At 41.0% G+C, this 24,184-nt stretch overlaps 1 protein-coding gene across 1 annotated transcript in view; it reads left to right on the top strand.

Moving 5' to 3' along the window:
* The first annotated feature begins 13,265 nt into the window (after positions 1-13,265).
* The window catches only part of IPCEF1 (interaction protein for cytohesin exchange factors 1), a 70,403-nt gene continuing 59,484 nt past the window's right edge, over positions 13,266-24,184 (top strand). The window contains exon 1 of the mRNA XM_062490044.1: positions 13,266-13,309. The gene's annotated coding sequence lies outside the window, so the exon portion shown is untranslated. The remainder of the gene's footprint in view (positions 13,310-24,184) is intronic.

Here is a 24,184-nt window from a genome sequence, read left to right as displayed (position 1 = left end):
TAGGATGTTGGACTAATTTAATTATGAATCAATCCAGCCTTATATATATAATCTATTTTATCGAAATCACAGTACAAATAAGGAGTACTGAACAACTGAAGTGCTCATCTGTGAAGGTATATGGATTGCTACAACATGCCAAGGAAATGCATCTGTAGAGGTGGTGAAAGAATATATATTTTTTTGTCCTTAATTGTTTAAGAATGACTTGCTGTTAACCAAAGTAACCTTTTAAAGACAGTCCTGTTGGACTTATGAGAACTTTTACAGTGGTTCAGTTTTTGAATGATGTGTTGTTTTTATGAAAAATATGTGCCATCATACTCTACAATTGTAAGACATCTTGCTATTTTCTATATAGCTCTAATTTTTACCCCTCCAGAATTTTAAAGTAACATTGGGTATTTTGGGAGGAAAATAAAACTTGTTCAACAAAAGGAGGATATTAAAGAGGTATTGCTTAAGATGGAATGTACATAAGATTGTTAGTATGCAAACAGTTGTGTTTAAAGTTATTTAAATGTTAAATATAGTTGTATATATTTTTACATTTTAACAAATAGAGTTTGTACCTTCCTGTATTGTAGTATTGGGCACAGTTTAGTTAAATGAAAAGAAAATAAGATTTCATATTACCTTCTAACTATAAGACTAACTATTTTTGTAGATGATACATTGCCAACAGCCTCTATTCCTTTGGTCTTGCTGAAAAAAGGGATTTATATTTAATAATTGGTGGGGAAAGAGGGAAGTTAAATGCTAGTTTTCACTTAGGACTGGAACAGGAATCACATGCGATAACAGGATGTTAAAAACACACTGTAATTCTGTCTGTGAAGATGTCACCATTTGCTGCAACAACCCAATGAAGTTGTGCTACAGCCCCACAGAGAGAGACAGGGTGTTTCACTCACTTCTCAATTAATTATGTTTGATTGTGACTCACTAATGACTGGGGAAGCTGATTTGGACCTTTCTGGCCAAAGTAGATATGTCTGTCTTCTGCCACCCTCCTCCACTCCCTGAGATGGCAGTCTGTGCTAGAGGCATGGATTGCTGCTGTGTTTGCAGCTGAACCCTACAACAGTTTGGTCCTGCCTCCAAGGAAAGGGCTGAAACTGCCATGTTGTAGGCTCTGTGGTGTGGTATAGCCCAGCCTCAAAAAGGCTGAACTGTTCTTAAGGTGTTGTCTAAACAAGACTTTTAAAATGGAAGTTCTGCTCATCTTCAATGTCATGTTTTCTGTACATTAAAAATGAATGGAGGCCATCATGTTTAACCTCTTATTGTGTAGAGTGAATATAGAGAATGCTCTACAGTTCAGGGGTAAAAAAAAGTCCCACAGATCTAGGAATAAATCACAGTTGATATCCTTCTGGCTTAATCTGCAAAAAATTCTGCTGTTACGCAAAAACTTGGCTCGTCTCTTGATGTTGAAGGTACGTGTAGCTATCTGATCAAAAACTGTATCTAGGCTGACTTCCCTAACGAGTACCACATACGTTTCCAGTTATCCTGCTGTGGTAGAGTACTCCACAATACTCTGAATACACTGTCATGGTGGCAAAACAGTGCAGTTAATTGGGAAAGAGCATAAACCCCACAAAAATGGAAAATAATATTTAATACTCATGCATACATGTATAGGTGAGGATCATGTACTTCTGAAATACAGAATAAGTTTCTGTTGCAGTCTGTAGTATATGTAAAATACAATACCTTTGCTTTCTCTTACATAACCATTGCAAAAAAAGAAATCCGATTTTGGATGGTAATGTGTGAGAGGAAATAAGACATGGAAATGAACACTAATGGCATGTAGGGACAGAGTGCAGAGCAGTTCTCCAAGGTATATGTTTCCTCTAGTATTATGGACAAGTGAATTAATCAGTGTTTGAATTCTGGATGATCAACAGACGTGGACACAGTACTGAGAGTATTATAGGAAATTTTTTGCTAATCAGTGAGTCGCTAGCTCTTCCTTCCTCGTAAGCAGGGCTTGTTTTAAAAATATGCTCCATACTCTTGGTGCTGTCTTGAAAGGAGAGAAAGTAAAAATCCAAAGCTTAACCAAACCAGGAAACAGATGGTGAAGACTAGCTTTATAGTTGGAGAAGATAAAGAATTTTCTTCTTACATAAATGTTTTAGTCCAAATCTTGTGTCCTGTTTTATTACACTGCCACCAGGTAGTCTTCACAAACTGCTCTATACCTGCAATCACATCCTGAATAGACCAAGTTAAACCCCTCATCAGGCTTTAACTTGTATCTTGATTAATTCAGCTCAAACCTTTTTCTTACAGGTTTTACTTCCCTGGGAGCTTTCCTGCATTCGTCATTCAATTTTTGGAATATCTTGCACATGATCTGGGCAGCAAGGCTTCCATGAACATGCATTCTCAGAAATGCCTTTGCCAGCAGTATTGCTATGTTGGAGGAGTGTGAATGTTGGCTTCTGCTTGTGTTTTCTGCACTAAAATATTCATCCCCCACTTTCCACTGTGCATCCTAGTGCACCATCTCAAAGTGTGAGATTGAAATGCAATGCTCATGGGCAACTGGAAAGAAGTGTTGTGTCCTTTGGAGAAGCCTTTGTTCTAATGTACAGCTGTGGCTTCTTTCTTCTCTGTAGCCTGAACTTTGCACATGCTGTGGTTATGGAGCATGGGCTCTTTGTGGCCATCACATAGGAATGCTTTTGTCTCCTTGCCAGCTGCAAGGTTTTTGTAATGGACAAGAGCTCTTGAGGAAGCCACTGACTTAACTCAGGCATATTCTTGTGATTCCCTTAAAATGTAGAAAGAGTACTCAAAAACACTCAGTTTGGAGAACGAAGAAAAGAGGGGTCTGGCTAAGCTAAATGCATGGGTCTGTGTTGTGTAGAATGCTGCTTCAGCTGTGTGGCAGTAAGTCTGCAAAGAAAACCCCACACTGTTGCAGCATTGCACATTTGTTTCTACTGCTACATTTGTATGATGCTAGAGCATGAAACAAGGGCAGTCTTTCAAAGCAGTTATATATAGTTCCACACACCACACTTGAGCTGTAAGATGTATGAAAAAGGAGTCAAGAGTTGCTGTCAGTGTCTTATTTCACTAAATTCTACTGTGTGTGCTGCTGCTGCATCAGTTTAAAATAGTAACCTCTCTTTATCCTGTTGCCTGCACAATGCAAGTCCCTAACCATCAGTTTTGTCCTCCTTTGTGATAGTTAGCAACTGCTAGTAAGATTATGTCATGCCCATGAGGCCTGGTGCAGTGGTCCAAAAGCTTAGTTAGTTTGGGTTATTCTGGACTTTGTCCAAAAGTGGGAAGTTAAAAGTAATATTACTGCTCCAACATCACTTAGAATTGGGATTTTTTTTTTTTAATGCATACTAAATATGAAATGGGCCGGAGTTGTCTGTTGCACATACTTTGCCAGTGGAAGACAAAACGAGGATTACATACTCAGTGGAAGAGAAAACTCCAGACATTTGGGTGTCCTCCAGTTCCTGCCAGTGGGAGAAATGTGTTTGTTTTAGCATGACATAGAATAGATGTAAACATTTCTTTTTAAACCTCCCTGTGTGGTCACCTCAGTTTTTTAGAATGATGTAAGCCACTGACTTTCCCTTAAGTGGTTATGGAGTTACCCAATATATTTTTTTTGGGGATAGAGCAAAGATATCTTAGGCAATTATGTGGTTGATTAAAAGGATATGGAGACAGAGTAATTAAGCATAAAGTAAATGCCAGGGAGTGCTGAGTTATAGGCAGAATCCTTGGGGAGGTATATGATTGTGGTTTCTGTTTGTTCTCTGGTGAGGGTAAATGTTCTCTATGCCAGACAGCAGCCAAGGAATCAGAGGACAAGAAGTCCAGTTTACTGTGCCATCTTCAGCTGAGAGGGGTAGTTGCTTGGGCTTTTTTGGTTTGTTGGTTGGTTGTTTCTGACAGCCCACACCCTCCTTGGTAAGTAGCCCTTTTTCAGTGTAAGTAGCCAGAGTAGGAATTGTTGAAATGTAGCTGTGGAGCAAACCTGACAAGATTCTGACGGATCTCTGGGCTGTGCTGACTGATGGTGCTCAGCCACTGTGTGTTTAGATGTGCTCTGGGAATACCTTTGCAGGTGAGGAGCCTCAGACCCTTGTGACCTTTGCTTAGAGGCTTTTTTGCTTGGGCAATATTTACTGAGAGGCATGAAATATGCCACAGTCTAAACTGATAACTGATACTCAATGTTTTGACTGTGTATTTAATGTTTTTTTTCCCCCCCAAGTAATTGCATGCTTCTCAGCGCTGCTTATTAATGTATTTTCCTCTTTCATTCCCAATTAGCTGTTTTCAGTGCCAATGTTTCTAATGAAATCTGCCCCTATTTCCAGTGGAAATGTTCATAATGCCAAGTAGTCATAAATGAGCCTTAAAATCTTAATCTGTGAACTGTGAAAGAACCCCAACCAAACAAAACTCCATTATCAGAACACGAAGAAAAGTACCCTTTTCTACCTTGTGATTAATAGCTTCATTTAATGATAATGAGTAATTATGAGTGAAACTAAGGATTTTCATCCAGGTAAAATATCAGCCAAACTTTAGTGGCTGCATCTTGGCTGATTAGTTTGATTTTATTACACGATAGTAGAAAGTGGGGACTTGTAGTTCAGATACTGTAGATTCTTGCAGAGCAACTGTGGTGTTTAAATGTGTCTCCACAGAAGGTGACCAAAGGCTTTCTTAGGTGTAACACAGTTTCAGCTGGAACTCTTCTTCCCACCTCGCTGAATGTCCCTGAATTGAACATGCAGAAGTCTTAATATTATCTGGCATAGTTCTCAACTACTGGTTTTGGGGGGCAAGTTGGTGTAAGTTCCTATAAGTGAGTAAGAAGAGAGCAAAATAAATGATGTCCTAAATTAATTATTTCCCTTTTCCTATGTCCTTCTTTCTCTCTGACCTTTTCCTCCCTACTTTAATGCTAAGGGACTTCCCAAGAATTTATTTCACAAACAGCTCTAAAGTCTTTAATATTTATAGCATAATCAGTTTGTTTTGATGTCCAAGATAGTTTTGGCCAGAGCCTTCCAGCAAAAAGAATGCTGCCCAGAAAACAACATTTCCATGTTCTTGATTCATATAAGAATTCCTCTCTGCTTAGTAAACTGTTGGTTTAGACTCCACTTTGAAGTTACTTAGACCACCCCGAGCAGTCCTTGGTCCTTTAGGTCCAGACACATCAGCTTCTTATCTCTGGATAGGAAGAAAGGTCTGTTTTGTCTCCTATTTCAGAGTTTTGTAATGTTGGAGTCATAGGTTGCATTGGAGAGATGGATGTGGACCTCCTGCCCCTCCCTGCCCTCTGCTGCTGTCTGTGCAGTGGCTACATGGGTTGGAGGGACAAGAAGGCGGAGGGAAACCCATCAGCTGAAGCAGCAGCCCTTCTCTTCCCACCCTCATGCTCAGGATATGAGTGACAGGCCTCTGAATAAAAGGCTAATGGGACAAGGTATGTGATTTGCCGAGTTTGTCTTCCCGTGGAAGCGTGGGAACATTGTGGAGGGGTGATTCGTCGCACAGTATTACAGCAGAGGTAATATGAGGGAGCCATTGTCTAAAAAACCAGAAAGGTTTGGTGGCATATGAGCTCCTGGTATGGCATGGTGTGTTTCATCTAGCGCTGCATAGAGAGGCCTTTATTAAAGCCAAGGGGACAACTGAGCTGGGGCTGTCTGGGAGAGGCAGTGGGGCAGAACCCTGGGGTGCTCACACATGGGTGAATCTGGCCACAAGAAATGCATTTGACCTGCTGCTGACCATGGTGGCTGCTGTGCTTGGAATGGATGTGGTCTGTGTGGGATATGAGGCTTTTCAAAGGATGTGGAAGAGGCTCAGGTTTCGGCATCATGACTCATTTTCTCAGTGGTTGACCAAAATGGGGGAGGTGTGATGGGAAGCTGTGATGAGAAGAACTCCTGCTATCTTTGTCCCTATCAAGAAATGGCAGGGAGTGAAAACAAACATCACCAGAAGTCTGAAGTTCAAAAAACCTGAATCATGCATGGTAACCAAAGTGCATGACTTCTCCCACAGGTCACTCCTGCAATCGTGGATTTTTTCATCTAGTTTGCAATGAAGTATTTAGTGTGTTTTCGAAATGCAGAAGATTGTGGACACCCTCTGGTCTCACACAGTGTTTGCTGTTCATGTAGCTGGCTGTGAAGAAAGACATCTTGGCTAGTGAGGCTGACTTTGGCAGCATTGTCTTAAGGGCAGGAGCTATAAGGTGAGACTTGCATCACCCTGACTAGTTTGATACAAGCTTTTTGGGCTGGGTGTGCATAACATGCCTACATTTTAAAATGAAGTGCAAGTCAGTTATAAAATAATAAAAAACATACAAAAATCATTAGTAGGAGAAGAGATGCTGCCAAAACATTGTTCTCTGGTTGCTTTCCGGTACTCTTGCCTAGTTTGCACCCCTAAGACAAAACTCCAGGTGCTGCTCTAGCAGAAGGTGGCACACTACATGACCCCAAAGGCTCATTTCCATTGTTCAAAGCACAGGCCAAGCAATATTTCTGTTGTTTTTCTCTAGGTCTTGAGCGATTTCCAGTGATGACTAGTCTATTCGTTCTGTTGTCACCTTTTCCCTTTGCTCAAGGTGCCCTTGCTGATCACCTCAGGCAGTTTTGGTAGTGTCACACTTGGGTGCCTGCAGAAGGCAGTGTTGTGCTCAACATGCTTGTGCTGCCTTTGTACCTGAGCATAAATAAGAAATTCTCCTGCTAAGTAAACAGGGTTTGTCAGGGAAGAGGTTCTGTCCTCAGCACTAGGTCTGATTTTTCCTTCCACTTTTTGTGCCAAATCTGGTTCATTAGAGCTGTTTCTGATTTATGATTGAAAGGGTGAAATGAAAATAGGATCTTGTTGGTGAAGAGCACTCAAATGAACATTTGAACAAAGTAATAAAGGCCAAAGGAACTAGAGAAGTAAAACCAGGCACTAATTCTTTAAATGAGCAGTACTAAACAAAAAATACACAAATTAAGTGTGCATGTGTTTTGCATTTGTGTGGGATTTCATATCTCAGCCTACTGTCTGGAAACGTTTAATATTATTGTCCTACAAGTTTCTTGACAATAAGCTGCAGGTAACTATGGGATGCTTATGATCAAGCTGCTGCTGTGTTATTGTGCTGTTGTACTATGGAATAGCAGACTGCTTGCTACCCCTGGGTTTTCTGTTCCTTCCCAGCCCTCCCACTCAAAAACCAATGCACATCACATCAGATGGCTTTCAAAATTATAAGCTCATCACTATATCCTCTTTTCACTGTCCTACTCAGTTCAGCTTTTGAGAACAATATGAAAAGTATTTTTATGGGATGAAGGTGCTGCAATACATAAGCACAGGGAGATGTAATTATTGATTGGTTTGAGAACTGGAGCCATTTTAAGGTTAACAGATATGCTGCTGTATTTAAGATGAAAAGTTATTCTTCATGTAGAAATTGTGTTATGTACTTGGACTATTAAATACACACTTGATTCAGAATGCACAGAGCTCCATTTGTGCCACTTAAGTTCACATGGAAAAGCTGAATCATCCAAGCCATCTGAATGATGCACACTATTTGGTAGTTGTTTTTTTCAGTAGGCAGCTGGTGATCTCTCTTCCTGTGTTCAGGCCTTGGGTGGGGGAGGAAAAGGAAGACAGAAAGGAGTCTCCAGGGTGGGGGGAGAAGCTATTGCTTCATGTGTGCAAACTTTATGGTTTTCATGAGATATCTCTAAGTTTGTGGTAAGTTAAAACTCTATTAAGATGATTGAAGAGGCAATATATATTGCAACTAGGTTATAAAGTATTTTTATTTTAAAGTAATAGTGCTTTATGAACATTTTAGGCATGATTTGTTTATCATATTTCAAGCAGTTCTTCATGGGGGAAGACATGGGATATGTGCTTAGGCTAGGGATCCCTTAGACTTGGTATCTTGTGTGTCTCCTGCTCCCCTCTTGAAATAAGGGGGTGAACTGTGAGATTCGTTGCCTCAGTCACTGGCCAAAAAATGGTAACTCAATTTCTCTTGTGCTGCATATGCTGTAAACTTAACACCCAATTTACATGTTTGCCTACTGAAGCTCAGTGGTAGTGAAAGGCTGCTTAGTGCTGAAAAAAAACACCCAGCTCAGGAGTGGGACAGACATGTGACAGGGTTGGGGGGAGCACTAGTTTTGCAGAAAAGCCCTCATGTACTCCCTGCAGCTATATCCTTAGGTTTCTACATTTAGGATCTATCTATTTTTCTGTGGATATTTTGTTTAGATTGACATTGGTGAATATTTTTTTTTTCTTATTTTATAATGATCTATCCCTTTATTACAGTCTGTCTTACCTATTTAGATGGTAAGATTTTCTTTTAGCAAGCCTTGTCTTGTAGTGTTAACTTCCTGAGTGAGCTGGGTTGGAGATTTGATTGTTCTCTATTGTACTTATTAGTACAGTTGAAAGAGTCTAAAGAGCAGCAGAATGGAAAAAGCCATGCAGAGAGGCTTTGCTCAGATCTTGTTTGTCTGACTTTTCTTTGGGTTTTACTTTTTTCCCAAAGCTGAAGAAGGACTCAACCAGCAGGCATTCAAATCTCCTTTTGAGTCTAAACCAAACTGTGTGACTCTGTCAGTGTGAGTAATGGACTGTCTGGGAATTGATGGCAAATTACTTGTATTTCTAACCAACACAGAATAGAAAGAAAGGGCTGGGGCTCTGGTTCTCAGCAGATTCTTCAAGAGAGCCTCTCATTTACTGTGCAAAGGGGGGCACTTCCATTCCTTTTGGTGACTGTCATTTTAGGGCTGGCAGTGCCTGCAATAACCTGAAGTACTTACCACAGCAGATGGTCTCAGTGAGGGGGCAACAGCCCCCCTTGCTTAGAAAACACTGGCCTTTGAGAAAATATTAAATCAAACTAAGTGGCATAGTCTTAAGAGAAGATGACTGCCTTGGTGTCATAAGAACAAACATTAAAGATTTATGTAATAAATTTATAGAACAAGAGACAATGAACTTTTTGTAAAAATTACAGCACAGAGCTTGAATTTGTCTGAAAAACGTGATGTCAAGGAGAGCTAAGCACTGGTTTGAGATGCTGAAGGGAGCTGTGGAACCTTCATTATTTGATGTCTTAAAGAACGGGTTAGGTGGCCTCTGTCAGAAATAGCCTGAGTATAATTGATCCTGCTGGGAGGGACAGACTTGATGATCTCTTGATGCCTCTACAACCTTATGAATTTGCAGAGATGTGAGCAGGCTGTATGTGATTGCATCCTGGTAGAGTTCAAGTGCTTTCAGGCCCTTCTGGATAAAAGCCCCCATGCATGCTTCACCATAACCCTGGTGAAAATTGGAGGTTTAAAGGACCCTGAAACAACCAAATGAATGCATGAGAAGATGCAGTTCAGGGGCACAACACAAGAAAGAGGGACAGGGAGCAGTAAAATTCAGAATCAGTAGTTTTGCTGTTTTGTGCTTATCTAGAGTAAAATCATCATAGAAAATCACCACTGTTGTTCCATCAGTTGAGACACTTGCAGAACATTACAAAACCACCGCTTTTTGTTTTGAAGGACTATGGGGGTTTTCCTCTTAATAGAAGGAAAATATTAGGAATGGTCCTACACTTCTGAAAAGGGAAAGCATATTGATAGATCTAAAATATAATTTGGCCTTTTAAAATGAAGACAATAGACCTACAAAATCTGCTCTTTTATACTGCTTCCTGACAGAATTGAAGGACACATCCCCCACATCCCTTCCATTTCTAATTTAATTTTAAATTATTTTAAAGGAAAATAACTTTCAGACAGGTAGGGCAGCTCTGTACTTGTGGAAGTAGCTTGTTTCTGTATATAAAATCCCTGTTAAAACAAGTTGTGAAGCAAAAACATACCCCCCTTCATCTTCTTTCAACGAATGAGTGGCCCAGGGGTATGAAATTTATGGGGAGACACACGGGTGGCATGATACCAAGAAATAAATTTCTCATGCAGTACAAATCATCAGTGGCCGGAGACTCCAGAAAGCAGCACCAGATGTCCTGAATATTTTGACATTCAAGTCTGTAGAAAGCTCCAAAGAGGAGGAAGTGAAAGAATAGTGGCAAGTCTCTTGCAAGCAATTTTAGGGATGTGGGACTTCATTTGCACATGAGTGTGACGGCTCTTTTCAGCAAAAAGCATGGTGGGAAGTGGGGTAGACTTTGTCTTTACTACCACTCAGAGGACTGAACCATCTGCTTTTCCATGTCATCAAGGAACACTGTCTGGTCCGCTGCCTTTTTCTCTTCTGTGAAATATTTACTCTTTCCATAAGTAACACGTGTGCTTCTGCAGATCTGTCAGTATTGCCCTCTTTATGATTCAGAGTGCACGTGAAGTCAGTAGTTATTTTAGGAAGCAATAGTTGAGTGTCTGCATCAGATTTCAAGATACATTTTTGGGCAAGTTTTCAGATAATCCATTTATATGCAGTTGAAGTGCTTTGAAGATATAAAGTGCCGTGTTACAGATAAGTACTGATTAGTCATGCAAATAAATGGAGATATTTTAATTAGGGCAATTTCAACATGACTCTACTGCGGAAAAGAGCCCATGTAAACATATTAAATAGGTAATTTATTAGTGGGAACAACCTGTGGTTAAGGGTGTTGTGTTTTAATTTGGGGGGGAATAGTATAGTTTGCAAAGTAACAATGCAAGTGTAGTAACAGCCTGGTAAACTAAGAAACAATAACAAATAACCTCTGTTTTTCAAAGTATTCATAAAATTATAAATGAAATATTTGTGTCTCTTCATGTCTACTTGAGCACAGTACAACTCCAAGTAAGCTGGGCATGCTCAAGTATGTACTGCCTGAAATGTGGCAGTCTTGCCAGCTGGTCAGTTGGAGACTGCTTACATGTCCTTGGTGCTATAGTAGCTTTGTTCTGGGATTTGCTATCACTTTTCTGCCAGGACCCTTTCTTGCAGTAGCTCTTTTCCTGTGTGTGTGATCTGTCAGCATCCTGACTGGGAGTGACAGCAAGTGTCTGGGGTGTTTTCCTCAAGGCCTTCTGGTATTATGTGGGAGGTGTATGAAGTGTTTCTGGTTCATTCTGTATCTACTTCAGAGTCACTTTTGTATGTGTGTGCAATTATATGTAAGATGAATAGAAATGGGGGCTAGGATCAAGGTCATGTTATGCTATACTTGCTCAGGAAGGCTTCTGAGAGTTAGAGCCAGACCTTTCATGATCTTGGATATGGTTGCACACTGCACTGCTTTACCTTGGAATCAGGATTGGGTACCTCTGTGATGAGGAATGAGGCAGAGTATCAGATTATTGTTATAGATAGGTGCATGTTTATCACCTTTGACAATGTATCTGGGCAATGTAAGTGATAAATACTTGATGAACTATGGGAATACATCCATGAAATGATTCCTTGTCTCTTTGTTTTTAGTGCCAGGACTTGTTTATAGTGGAGTGTGCCAAAGTTAACCTCCAATTAAAAATCAGGAGAGGCAACAGTTTACCCCATGGTAAACATCACGTACTGGCTCAAATTACTGTCAGTTAGTCACAACACCCACAGTCTTTTTAATTTATGACTGAAATGCAAAGTGTAATGTAAGTGGATTTTCCAGTCTGGTTTTCTAGTTTCGGTGGAATTTGCCTGCGCTTTATATAAGTATAAAAGTATTTACATGTGTGTATGTCTGTGGGTGAATGTATATACCCATGCACTAAATTCTGTTTAAACTGCTCAACCATAATATTTGTGATGGAACAGCATGACTTGTTAGCTCTGTCTTTCAGATTCAGGTTTTTTTACCTTTGCTAAAAACCTTCTGAAGATCTTAGACTTACAAACTATAGCTAGGAACATGAGTCTGCTGTTGCCATACTTCCCTTTCCACACAGCCCCCTTACCTAGAAAGAGGGTAAAACCAGGCTCAAGTGAAAGTTTAGTGAAACAGTTTATGTGTAACTTCTCGCTTTATGCCTATATGAGAGGTAGAGTACTCTTGGGTTTTTTTTCCCTTTAAACTGAGAATATTTAAGAATAAATTTTCGCTATCATTGAGGTTGCAATTCCTACTCAGTAGGTATTTGAAGTGCCTACAAAAGCTCAAAGCTCATAAAACCTACTTTTAATCGTTGCTTTTCTCCTCCTAGTGTGAGGGTTACACTCCAAGCTCAGCTGTGTCTATCTCTGCCTTTTTAAAAAGAAGTCAAATTTTGTTTAGTGTTGTGCTTTGAAAAAAACCCAAACAACTGCTGTGACTTCATGACCTTTCTAAAATGTGTTCTCTGCCTTTTAAATAGGGACTTTTACTTGAAGGAATTTATAACAGATTTTCCTCTCAGTCCTTCACACTTAGATCTTGGCATCATTCCAGAGTGTGGAAACTAGATTTGTAATTGCCTTGCTTACAAGGTAGGGTTTCCCCTTCTCTTTGTTTGCTTAACTTGTTGGATTGTAGACTCGCAGGCGCCACTTAACCTTCTTTAAAAATGTTTTATTTCTATTCCTTTTCTGATATCTATTTATTCTCCTGAAAAAACATCATCAGAATGAACAGAAAAAGTGGATTATTCTGAATTTAATTTGTAATGTAAGAGACTGGGTTTAACAGAATGGAAGAAACTAGATAAGGAGGTCCTCAATTTGATTAGAAGAAAATTTGACTGAAAATTCCTGTTGTGTTTTTTTTCCCCGGAAAATTATGGATTTAGATAAAATTTGGGTAAAACAGTGGTCTGAAATGCTATTCAAGGCTTTAAATAAGAATCAAGCACAGCAAATATTTTGGGGAACAAAACCATTAATCTGGATGGATTTTGGCTTGAGATTGTGGGTTAATTATTTATTTTTACTGTCAGTTTCTGCCTCTTGGATACCTGACTGGCTCTAGAATACACATAACCATCACAGGGACACTTGTTGGGAACACATGTGCTTTCAGGACATGCTCTAGCCTTTCTTGAACATGCCACTGTGCACCCTTTGGCTTCCTTGGTGTCCAAAACAGCTCCTTGTCAGTACTTTACTCTTCCCAATGATCCTATCAGCAGGTCCAGCATTCTCTTTAGGAAGAGAAAGTTAATGAGTGAGAGGTAATGAAGTCCAGAGTGTTTTGAGACCAACAGGCTCTAAAAGAGATCCAGAGTGAGCTGTTTGTTTTCCCATTGTCTTCTCCTCCCACTGCAGGAAAGGGTGGCAGCAGCTTCAGGTCCTGCTCACAAGGGTGGAGGAGGAGGAGAAATGATGCCTCCTCCTTGCCAGGGTAAGTAAGGCTGTACCATGGATCCATGCAGAAGGCTAGCCCTCATCTGGAATTTCTGGACAAGGTTTTGCTGCTGTATTATTTAGCCTTTCTTTCAAATATTGCTGTGTGAGTAGCTGGCACTTACTGTCTGACTGGTGGTGCCATTAAGCTTTTATCTGTGTGACTCTGCTGTAGGAGAGCACTGCAGGAATTACTTAGCTAGTTGGGCTGCTAAGGGCTTGTCAGTGGTGACTAACCATGGTTGGATTTTCTAGTCCTCTCAGCCCTCTCTTTTTTCTTATCTCAAATAGATTGTGAAAATATTCTGAATGGTAAAAATGGACTGGTCCATAACAGTGCAACAAGCAGATTGTGTATCACAACCTGGTGTGCAAGTCCTTGGAAATTGTTTGCTTAACATGCTATGTGGATTTTTTTTGGTGGCATTTGACTGCTTGGCTGAACTGTGTGGGTCTCTGCTCCCAGACAAACTTTTGCATGGGGAGAAAGATGTTTTATTGTTCTCTGTGGATGAATGCTGGTATTCATACAAAACAGAGCCTGTCTAGTCATGCACATAAATAAAACTCCATTCAAGATAATGATGACGAAAAGGGAACATACATATGTCAGATCATATTCTGTAAATACAGACAATAATGAGGTTTGTAGAATATACTTAACTTAGGTCTTGGTCCTGCAAGCAGTTATCAGCATGTGAATACATTTATGTAGCGCTGTTGACTTTTAGGACTGCTTGAGTTTATAAGATTCATCCAAGGGCTGCGTAACACACATAGTCATTTTGTTAAAGTCATCTAGTTTAAAGTATTACTGTCTTCAGGCTTCAGATGGTCATATGTGTTTTGTATTTCCTCACTAGGGGAAGGCCACCCCAGAGGTGGCCATAACTGTTAACTGGGAGCTGGCAAGTTGTGAGTGCAGGTCCCAGGGCTGCAGCAGCCTGCCTGCTTTCCCTTCTTGCATCTCGGCCTTAGGAAAAGGAAGGCCATGGTGGAGAAAGTAATGTTTAACGCTCATACTGTAAAGTCTTAGAAGAGTGAATACTTTCAGAAGTGTGGGGCAATCAAGAACTAGCCATGGCTCTTTGTGTTTCCTGTTTGGGGCTAATAAGGTGACTGACTTCATTCTTCATGCAGCTTATTGCAAGATTCAGGTGTGAAAATATAAATGCCTTATAAATCTTATAAATGCCTTGAAGTCTGATATCCAGAAAGGAAACTTAGAATGGCTGGTTGGGGCTCATCTGCAAGCTAAAACAACCAAAAAAAAAAAAAAAAAGTACTTTGGAAATCACTGTTTTAAACCATTCTGTTAAAAACCATTTAAAAAAAAAAGACTGAGTTTATTAGATTTACTTTTTTTTTTTTTAAGAAAATAGATTTAAAGGACATGTATGTTCAATATGGTGACAATGAGCACTTATAGTGTTTTGTAACCATACTTTTTGGTACCTTGAAGGCTTATGGGGTGTGGTCTCTCGATAATCATTGAGCTGATGCTCATTCCCACACCATCACTCTTGTTGAATTGACTGAAATGTGAAAGTCCAGCTATTTCCTTAGGGGATAGTCTCATGCTTTATCATGTTCATGTTTGTTATGAGAATTCAGGTTTGATTGATTTCATGCCAGTGAAAAATAATGTACAGCTGAGTGGTAATGGAAACCTGGATACAATGAGCAGCAAGAGAACAACTTAAAGGAAAGAATGAGAACAGGAAGCCTAATCTTCAGCTTTTCTATATATAGAAAACACCTCAAGGGTAAGCACACACTGTGTTGTATAAATACATTAAAATATATTTTGTAGGCACATATTTTCAATGTGTTGTCATGATTAGAAACACATGTAGACTCTGAAAAGTTATGTGAAGCATGCAGAACTCTTGCTCACTCACATAAGTAAAAGCTATGCATAATGTATATGTGTGTAAACATTCAGCTGGAGAAACAGCCACATAAGAACTGCTTCACAACCATCCCCAAGTCAGGAAGCCACAAATTATAGGTCTGAAATTTACCACACTGGCATGTCTACATAAATGAAATGAACTGGAAGGATAGGAGAGAGGAAAAACACATTTACAAATAGTATTAGGTTAGAGAAGAGGAAAAATGCTAAACCCTTTTCTTGGCTCCAGTCAGAAGGGAGGAAGATTATTACAGGCAGGAGCTTGGAGACTTTAGCTAAACAACTTCCTGGTGCTGAGTATAAGTCTTGATTTTTATTTACGTATATGCATACAATCAGGGCTTTACACATAATCATTATTTTCATAGATGCTAAGAGGGGACATGGTTGGAATTGTTTTTTCCCTTTCCAGGTACTTTGTCATCATCTTACTCCCTCTATATCTCTGCCAAGGCTTTGGGATGGGATGATGTCATCTTCTTTATCTACCTAGTATCTGCTGTGATGAGCCCTTGGTCCTGACCAAGGGTGTTGGCTGTTTCATGAATGTTGAATTGAGAAGCAGCCATAGGAAAGCTGAATTTCTGATGCAGACAGCAACACTTGAGCTAGCGTAAATAGAACTGATACTTGTAAAACCACTGAGACAACTGCTAGTTGTCATAAAGCCTTACATAGCTCTTGTTACGTCAGTCCTCTTCCAGTCCTCCCAGCCTTAGCCTGTGCCAGAGCAAACTCCCAGAGCTTCTCTCCCCATTTGGTTGTCACACTTGGATTCTGCTGCAGCTGGACTGATGGAAAAGTAGCTGCTCTGAATGACTGGTTGCTTCGCAGCCCCAGATGTTCCTGGAACTGAAGTAAGCTCGGCAGGTAAAGCACAATTCTTGGAACTGAAAGTAAGGAAAGGGGGTGTTGGTAGATCTGAAGAAAGCAAGCAAAGTCACCATTTGTGTTTGTTTGGAGTTGTCTGTTCTTTCTGTCTCTCTGAAGAGACTCGCTGAGCAGAAGTGTAATGGATGTGGAGCATCCCTACATGGTAGAGAGTCTGGTGCTCACTTCATCTTCTGCTCATGTCTGGGAGGTCTCTAGCACAACTGGTGAGAAGGTAGCAAGAATCGCTGCTCTTCCTACTGCAGTCTTCTTGCAGCTCTGCCCATGTCCTCTGCTTCATCAACTTGGAGGATGTAAGGGAAGAGACAGAGCAGGGAAAGCATTATGTAAATTGAGGAAACTTTCATACTATCTAGCAATGTCTGAAATTTTTAAATGGTGGGGTAAAAGGAAGAATTTTCTTGAGATTGAATGTTATGAAACTAGAATTGAGCACACAGCTTCAGCTCCATCATTTGGCTTCTCTGCAAAACAAAACAAAACAAGCAGAAGTTCCTCTGTAAGTGCCTGGAAGCTGGAGGCTTTCTATAGGAGAAGGATGGATAGGTTTGAAAATGTAGTTTTTCCTTAGGTTCTGCTGTCAGACATCATAAGCAGACGTGGCACATAACCCTAAGGAAAAGGACTGTCAAGAATGCATCGGCACTAGTGCTGTTATGTGAGGACTGGAGTACAGGTAGCCCCTGGACCAGGGTTGTTTCTGTGGGGGAGTACATCCTGTTCTTTTTCTCAGAGCTGACTTGTGGGTCACTGTAGCTAGGGCATTGCCATCAGCTTCATTAACTTAAAATCATGAGTCTTTGATCAGTAATTTTGAGTCTCTGCATATTTTTGTTTCCTGTGTTGAAAGGCTAATTGCTGCTGTTAATGAGGTGGATAGATCTCAGCCAGCATTTAATAGCAAGAACTTGTTTTGGGTACTGACTGGGGACTGCAATCCCCACATCTGGGGGACAAAGATCCCTAGTGTTTTGTGGACTTACATGTACCCTTCACAACACTTCCATCTGCAGGAGAGAACAGCCGTTGCTGTTGGATGATTTGAAGAACTGAAACAGAGGTAAACCAAGCTTGCTCAGCACTGAAAAGCTAATGGGGGAAAGGAAGGGCCTTCAACTTTAAATCGGTGCTTTTCTGCAGCTGGATTATCTTCCCTGCTGTCAATCTCCTAACTATCCCGTTGCTGTGGATAATTCAGTAGTGTATGGCAGTGGTCACCACCCATTATTCAGTCTTTGAAATGACCTGTGCTTGATGGGGTATGTGTGCCTGCAGAGGATTCAGCTGAACAGTATTTAGTGAAAAAAAAATTGAAATTTTGAAAAAATTAAGTGCAAATTAGCCCTGAGGGAAAAAAAAATACAGTTGGATATTTCTATGTTGAGGATGAGTTTAAATTTTAATTTCTTAAGATTTTTAGCCCCTACTCTGATCTGTTTGGAGTGATTCAGTGTCTAAATCTTATTTGTTGAATTCTTGTGGATTAGAATGCACTGTTTTCCTTACTGGAGAAGAGGGAAGGAAATGGTTTGAGTTGTGGTATGGAAAAATTGTATAAAGAGAAGCTTAGGGTTTGTGTTTTGTGGTGTTTCCACTGCCTGCTCCATTGTGTATGTACAGAGCACTGGGTGTTTGGGGACAGGGTGCCTATACTGCTGTCACCTTCTACAGCAGAAGGTTGAGCAGACAGCTGCAGGAGAGGGAGCCTCTGATGGGTATAATAATTGAAATGAACCTGTAATCTCTTACAGATTTTGGTACAGTCAGATTTATATGTGGCATTGCTTCTAAAATATCTTCATACCTAGTTCCTAAAAACTTTTTAGCTATGTGTAATGTTCCCTTTGAGTTTCTCCAAAAAAAGAGAAATATGTGGTAAGGCAGTATTGGAAAAGGACGCTTAAATATTTAAACTGACTACGATTTTTGGGATTAAAAATTGGTTGTAACTAGTGATTTCTTTAATACCTTGTATATCTGTAGTCTCTAACATTTTACAGAATTGAATGCAGTTCCACATTACCAACTTCTACCATGCTTTGGTTAGGTGGAGCTCCTGGAGTCATGCACAGGAACTAGATATCTTTTTAGACTCTCCTTATCAGGGTAAGAAGTTCCAAGGAGCATCCCACCGAATCTTGAGTCCTGCAGGCAAGCCTAGATCCCTGCTTAGCTCTTCTGGAGCAGGCCACTCCACCAGCTGTCACATTCTGCACTTTAAACTGGTGCTTCATCCAACCTTGATGCAGCGGCTGGACCAGAAAAGTGCTGCTGATAGAAATCTGCTGTGGTCCAGCAAGTAGTTAATGGTTAAACACTTCATGGCCTAAGAAGGCTAGGTCATACTGGTTCAGATTTTTAATGTGGGGTTAGTGTGTAGAGAAACCTACAGCCGAATATTTCTGGCAGACAGCCTAAGGGGTGGGAAAGAAAGGCTTTTATAAGTTCACTGCTGTACAAATTCATGCTTAATGTGTGCATGCAACCTAGTAGTTATTAAACAAGTAGGCTTTCCTAGCAGGAGAGATGAGCAGATGTTCTGCATATGGCTGGAGCATGGTGCTGCTTCCCCGCAGAGCCTGATCCCTGTCCTCTCCTGCCAGGTGTCACCCCAGAGTGTGGGGCACCAGTGTTCTGCTCCCTCCTGCAGCCTCTCTGACCCCTGCCTTGGCTTTGGGGTGAAACTGTTGTTGCTTTTATTATTACTGTTAATCTTCCAGCTCAGGATTCCTGAGAAAACTAACATAAGTACTTAATATGCAGGGATCTTTATTTTGATGATGGAGAAAATTTTTTCTGTTATCAGCATTGTTTAGTAGGAAGTGAAACATCCTGGATAAAATTTATATTCCATATGGCAGAGGTTAAGGGGGCTACCAAAGAAAGCATTATATATCTCATCTTTATTAAGCTAAACAAATGTAGGAGCCGCAGTGACTTCAAATTCAGCTTCAATCTGGTAGTTAAGAAATCAAGTAAAGTAACTTTAAAGAATGGTGTGACAGTGTGTGTTGAGAGAAAAATAAAAGAAACAGCTAAAAGGACAAGCTGTTTGAAATGGCATCAAGGCTCTTTAATTGTGCTATTAGTAGCACAATTATAGTAAGAGTAAATATGTATCCAGGTCAAGGAAGATTTATAAAACCACCAATAATAGCATGATAAAGTGTGTGCAAACAGCAAATTAGAACAGTCTGTTAGAAATAAGAAGATTTTTTTTTCAAAAATTTGGAGTCATATCCCATAGAATAAAAATGGAAAAGACCATGGTAAATATTTAGGTTTTTTTTGTTTGACTGTGAACATAAAAATGGACTGGGGAGGAAGTCACAGCAAAATCCTTTCAGATCATTAGAAACAGAAACCAGAGAGAGATTTTGATACTGTTAGAATTATTAAAGAATTAGGAAAAGATGATAAGACTAAGAAACAGTATTATGTGAGCTTGTACAAGAGGTTTGTAGAGAAAAGAGCGGGTTTTTTTTTTTTGTTTGTTTTTGTTTGTTGGTTTGTTTGTTTTGTTTGTTTGTTTCTGTGAAGGAAATCTAAGGAGCTGTCCCAAAGTGAACAACTACAAGAATGAATATTAAAACAAATAAGTAAAAAAAGCTTGTAGATCATGAGCACCCATCAGTGTTCATGGAGGATTCTAGAACAACTGGGAAAAGGAAATGCTAAAATAGACACTGTGGCATGTAATTTATTAGCTGCCTTAGAGGAATAAGAAGAGACAAATTAATAAACAGGTGGATTCATGTATATCAAGGGAGACACTGATTTCGGTTTTTGTGGGGTAAAGATTATGCTCTTCATAAATCCAGCATTCTTTGTCTTTATGAGCCAAGCTGAATTGAAGGTACATCCAGTTGATAGGGGATGTTTTGGTGCAGGTGTGTTAGTTCAGATAAGGAGCCCACTTCTGAAGCAAATCTCCAGATTATCCCCACTTACCTTGCTGTAGTTCCCATGGCAGACAGATGTTGCGTTATACAAAATGAGCATCCTTTGAAAAAAAATAACCAGATGTGCTCCAGGAGTGCACTGCTATTCAGTCCATGAGACTGGGCTACTCATACTCATTTATTTGTGTGCGTGGCAGGTCCTTGGCACTGCACATTTTGCTCTGTAGATTCATTGTTGGTAGCCTGCTGCACTGCTTGCCTGTGTGTGTGTCACTGCAGCAGACTTGGATTTCCAGACACCTGTGGCAGGGCTATAGCCAAAAGCTCATGACAGCTAGGGCAGCTACAGCTCTTTTGTGGGATAACAGCTGATTAAACAAGGGGAAGCAAGGCTGGAAACGAGGTGTGGAAAAGGGGAACTAGGGTTTCAGTGCTTTGGAGCTCTTCAGCTTGAAAAAGAGGATTGAGAGGTCTGTCAGTTATGACTGCCACAGAGGTGGTTACAAAGTGGCAGTGAATACCCTAGTTTTTCCATGGGAAAACTAGTATGCACCATTTATTAAAACAATACAAACAAAAAGCCACAGCAAACACATCAAGAAAACTCAAACAAAAGACCCCAACAGAAGTGGCAGTAAAATAAAAGAAAAAAGAAGTACTTTTTCACACACTGCCAAATGAAATTGTGAGAGTGTAGATTTCATTTTGCTGAATGTATAAATGGGTTCAAAAGCAAAGAGAAGAGTTTATGGAAGGACAAGCTGTTGAGAAATGACTCTTCATACAATGAAGCTCTGTAAATCTTCCTTCAGGATGTGCCCAGACTGTGGAATTTCAGAATTCCTCATGGAGACCTCACTTGACCTTGTCTTTTTTCTTGACTCTTCCTGTGCTCTTTTGATTTCCATTTTACCTTTATTCTGGCACAGTTTGAGCACTAAATAAATATGTCACTTTTATTTCCTCTCAAAGTCTGGCATATAATTAAGTAAATAATAAAAAGTAATAATCCATGAGATCAAATTTCTTCAGCTTGTTATTGAAGATACAAATATTTCCTCTCTGCATCCCCTTGGGACACCCAGATTACTCATACATTTTTATGTAGCAGTCTTGGGTCGAGCTCTCTAGAAAGAGGATGGAATTGTCACATGTACCTTATTCTCCAAAAATATTGCATTGTCTTCTAATGCCAAAGAGAGCTTGCTTTAATTCTGGTACTGTGAAGGCTTGCACAGGGCCTCACCCTTGTGTACCACCTGTGACCTCACTTGCAGAGTCCCGCTGTAGTTTCCAGCTTTGGGAAGAAGCTTGCACACACAGTTTCTGTGTCAGCCTTGGGAACAGTGCTGATGTGGGTGTTTGGGACAAAGCTCAGTGGTAGCAGGGAGGTGTCACAGGGCTGGTGGAGGGGTGCTGTGCTAAGGACTAAGAGAAGTGAGAACACCCAAAGGATGTATGGGTAGCTTCTGACTCTGAGAAGTACCAGGAAAGTTACAGATGTGGTTACAGATGTTGTAGCAGGCTGTAGTACAGCAAGGCAACTTCTCTTAAGTGGTGACAATGGAGAAAATGGGTAGAGCTTCTTAGAGAGCTGAAATTGTAAGACCAGGTGCATGGGTGTCCTGGTAAGCAGAGACTGCCTGGGAATCTATGGAGAGCTCCTCAAGAGATATGGTGCTCTCCTAAATTTAGGAGATCCTTTGAACTTTGCAGCCCAGAGCTGGTGCAGGCTCTTGGAAGAAACATGTAGCAAAGTGGGAATTTGTACCACTGGCTTGTCTGATCACATCTTCTCTCTTGCCTTCTCGCTTTTAATTTTTCACTCTTTCTGTAACCATTCACCTTTGTTTCCCTCCATCTTTTTTTTTTTTTAATTTTTATTTTTATTTGAGCAGACAGGGAATTTCTCTATAACAGGAGCTGTTTGAACTTTTAATACATGAATGTGAAGAGATTCTTGCAGTGGTGTTAAGCTCAAAGCCTCACATAACCAATTTTTTGGGTTTCAGAAGTTGTTTCTAGTGGTGGAACAAAAGTGTAGGAGTAGCAGTGGGACTGGGGAGTTCCAAGCCCTTCTTGAAGTGCCAAAGGACATGTGTGGTAATGTCACTGAGTCACGTTTGCCGCAGGGTGGAGGACAGTGGAAGGGCTCTTTATCTGCTTCATTGTCAGGGCTTGAACCTAGGTGCTTTCACCAAATAAAATCATTAAGGTTGGTAAAGACCTCCAAGACTATTGAATCTAACCTTTGACCAAACAATACCTTGTCAACTCAACCACAACATTAAGTGCCACGTCCAGTAATTTTTCAAACATCTCCAGGAGTAGTGACCCCACCACCTCCCTGGTTAGCCCGCTCCAATGCTTAACCACCCTTTCAGTGAAGGAATTCTTTCTAATGTCCAACCTGAACATCCCCAGTAGAGCTTGAGGGTTTCCCTCTTATTGTGCTGCTGGTTCCGTGGGAGGAGACACCAATCCTCACCTGGCTACACCTTCCCTTTAGGGAGTTGCAGAGGTCTACCCTGAGCCTCCCTTTCTCCAAGCTATACACCCCTAGGTCTCTCAGCTGCTCTTCACAAGATTTGTGCTCCAGACCCTTCACCAGCTTCCTTGCCCTCTTCTGGATTCACTCCAGCCCCTCAGTCAGTGTCCTTCCTGGAGTGACAGGCCCAGAACTGAGCACAGCACTCAAGGTGTGACCCCACCAGTGCTGAGCACAGGGGACAATCCCTGCCCTGCTCCTGCTGGCCACACCATTGCTGATCCAGGCCAGGATGCCATTGGCCTTCTTGGCCACCTGGGCACATCTGGCTCATGGTCAGCTGCTGTTGACCAGCACCCACAGGTCCTTTTCTGCCAGGACACTTTCCAGCCACTCTTCACCAAACCTGTAGCATTGCCTGAGGTTGTCATGACCCAAGTGCAGAACTTAGAACTTGGCCTTATTAAACCCCAAACCACTGGCCTCAGCCCATTGATCCAGCCTATCCAAATCCTTCTGCAGAGCCTTCCTGCCCTCCAGCAGATCAACACTCCAGCCTGAGTGTCACTCATGAACTGAAGGTGCACTTGATCCCCTCACCAAGACTATCAATAAAGATACTAAACAAGACTGGCCCCAGCACTGAGCCCAGAGTTACACCACCCATGACTGGCCTACAGCTGGATGAGCTCCACTCAGCACCACTCTCTGGCTCAGCCATCCAGCCAGTTCCTAACCCAGTCAAGAGTGCGCTTGTCCAAGCCATGGGCTGGCAGTTCTTTCAGGAGAATTCTGTGGGAGACCTTGTCCAAAGCTTAAGTCCAGGTGGGCTGTATCTGGAGCCTTTTCCTCATCCGGCAGTTGGGTCACTTGGTCATAAAAGGTTGTTCAAGCAGGACATGGCTTTCCTAAACCTCTTCTGGCTAGGCCTGATTCCCTGGTTGCCTTGTACTTTTGGGGTTTTTTATGTTTTCTTTTCACAAGTTTATCTGCCTCATGACCTGCCTTTGCACCAAGGTCAGGCTGACAAGCCTGTAGTTCCCTGGATCCTCCTTCAAACCCTTCTTGTAGATGAGCATCTTATTTGCTGATATCCAGTCATCTGGGACCTCCCTGGTAAACCAGGACTGAAGATGAATGCTGGAGAGTTGCTGGACGAGTCCTTCCACAAGCCAGGATCCTCGGGTGAATCCTCTCCAGCCCTGTAGACTTGTGTCTAAGTGTGTCAACAGGTCATTAAGTACTTCCTCCTGGATTGCAGGTTTTTTCTCTGCTCTCTGTGTCTGTCAACCAGCTCGGGGGCCTGGTTGCCCTGAGGATTAACTGGTCTTTCTGTTAAAGGCTGAGGCAAAGAGACATTAAGTGCCTCAACTTTTCCTTATCTTTGGTGACAATGTTCCCCCCTGCATACAATAAAGGATGGATATTTTCCTTGACCCTCCTTTGGTTGTTCATGTTTTTCTAAAACCCCTTTTATTATCTTTCACTGCAGTGGCCAGACTAAGTTCTAGCTGAACTTCCTCCTTTCCCTCTACATGACCTAACAACATCCTTGTATTCTTCCTGAGTAGCCTACCCCTTCTTCCAAAGGTCAATAACTTTTTTTCCCCGAGTTCCTCCAAGAGCTCCCTATTTAGCCAAGGTGTTTCTTTGAGGGGTGCCAAACACTGGTCAATT

This window comes from Cinclus cinclus, chromosome 3, assembly GCF_963662255.1.
Source record: "Cinclus cinclus chromosome 3, bCinCin1.1, whole genome shotgun sequence".
In the NCBI taxonomy this organism is placed as follows: domain Eukaryota; kingdom Metazoa; phylum Chordata; class Aves; order Passeriformes; family Cinclidae; genus Cinclus; species Cinclus cinclus.
The sequence above is the reverse complement of the archived record's forward strand: the minus strand, read 5'-3'. Positions and strand labels throughout refer to the sequence as shown.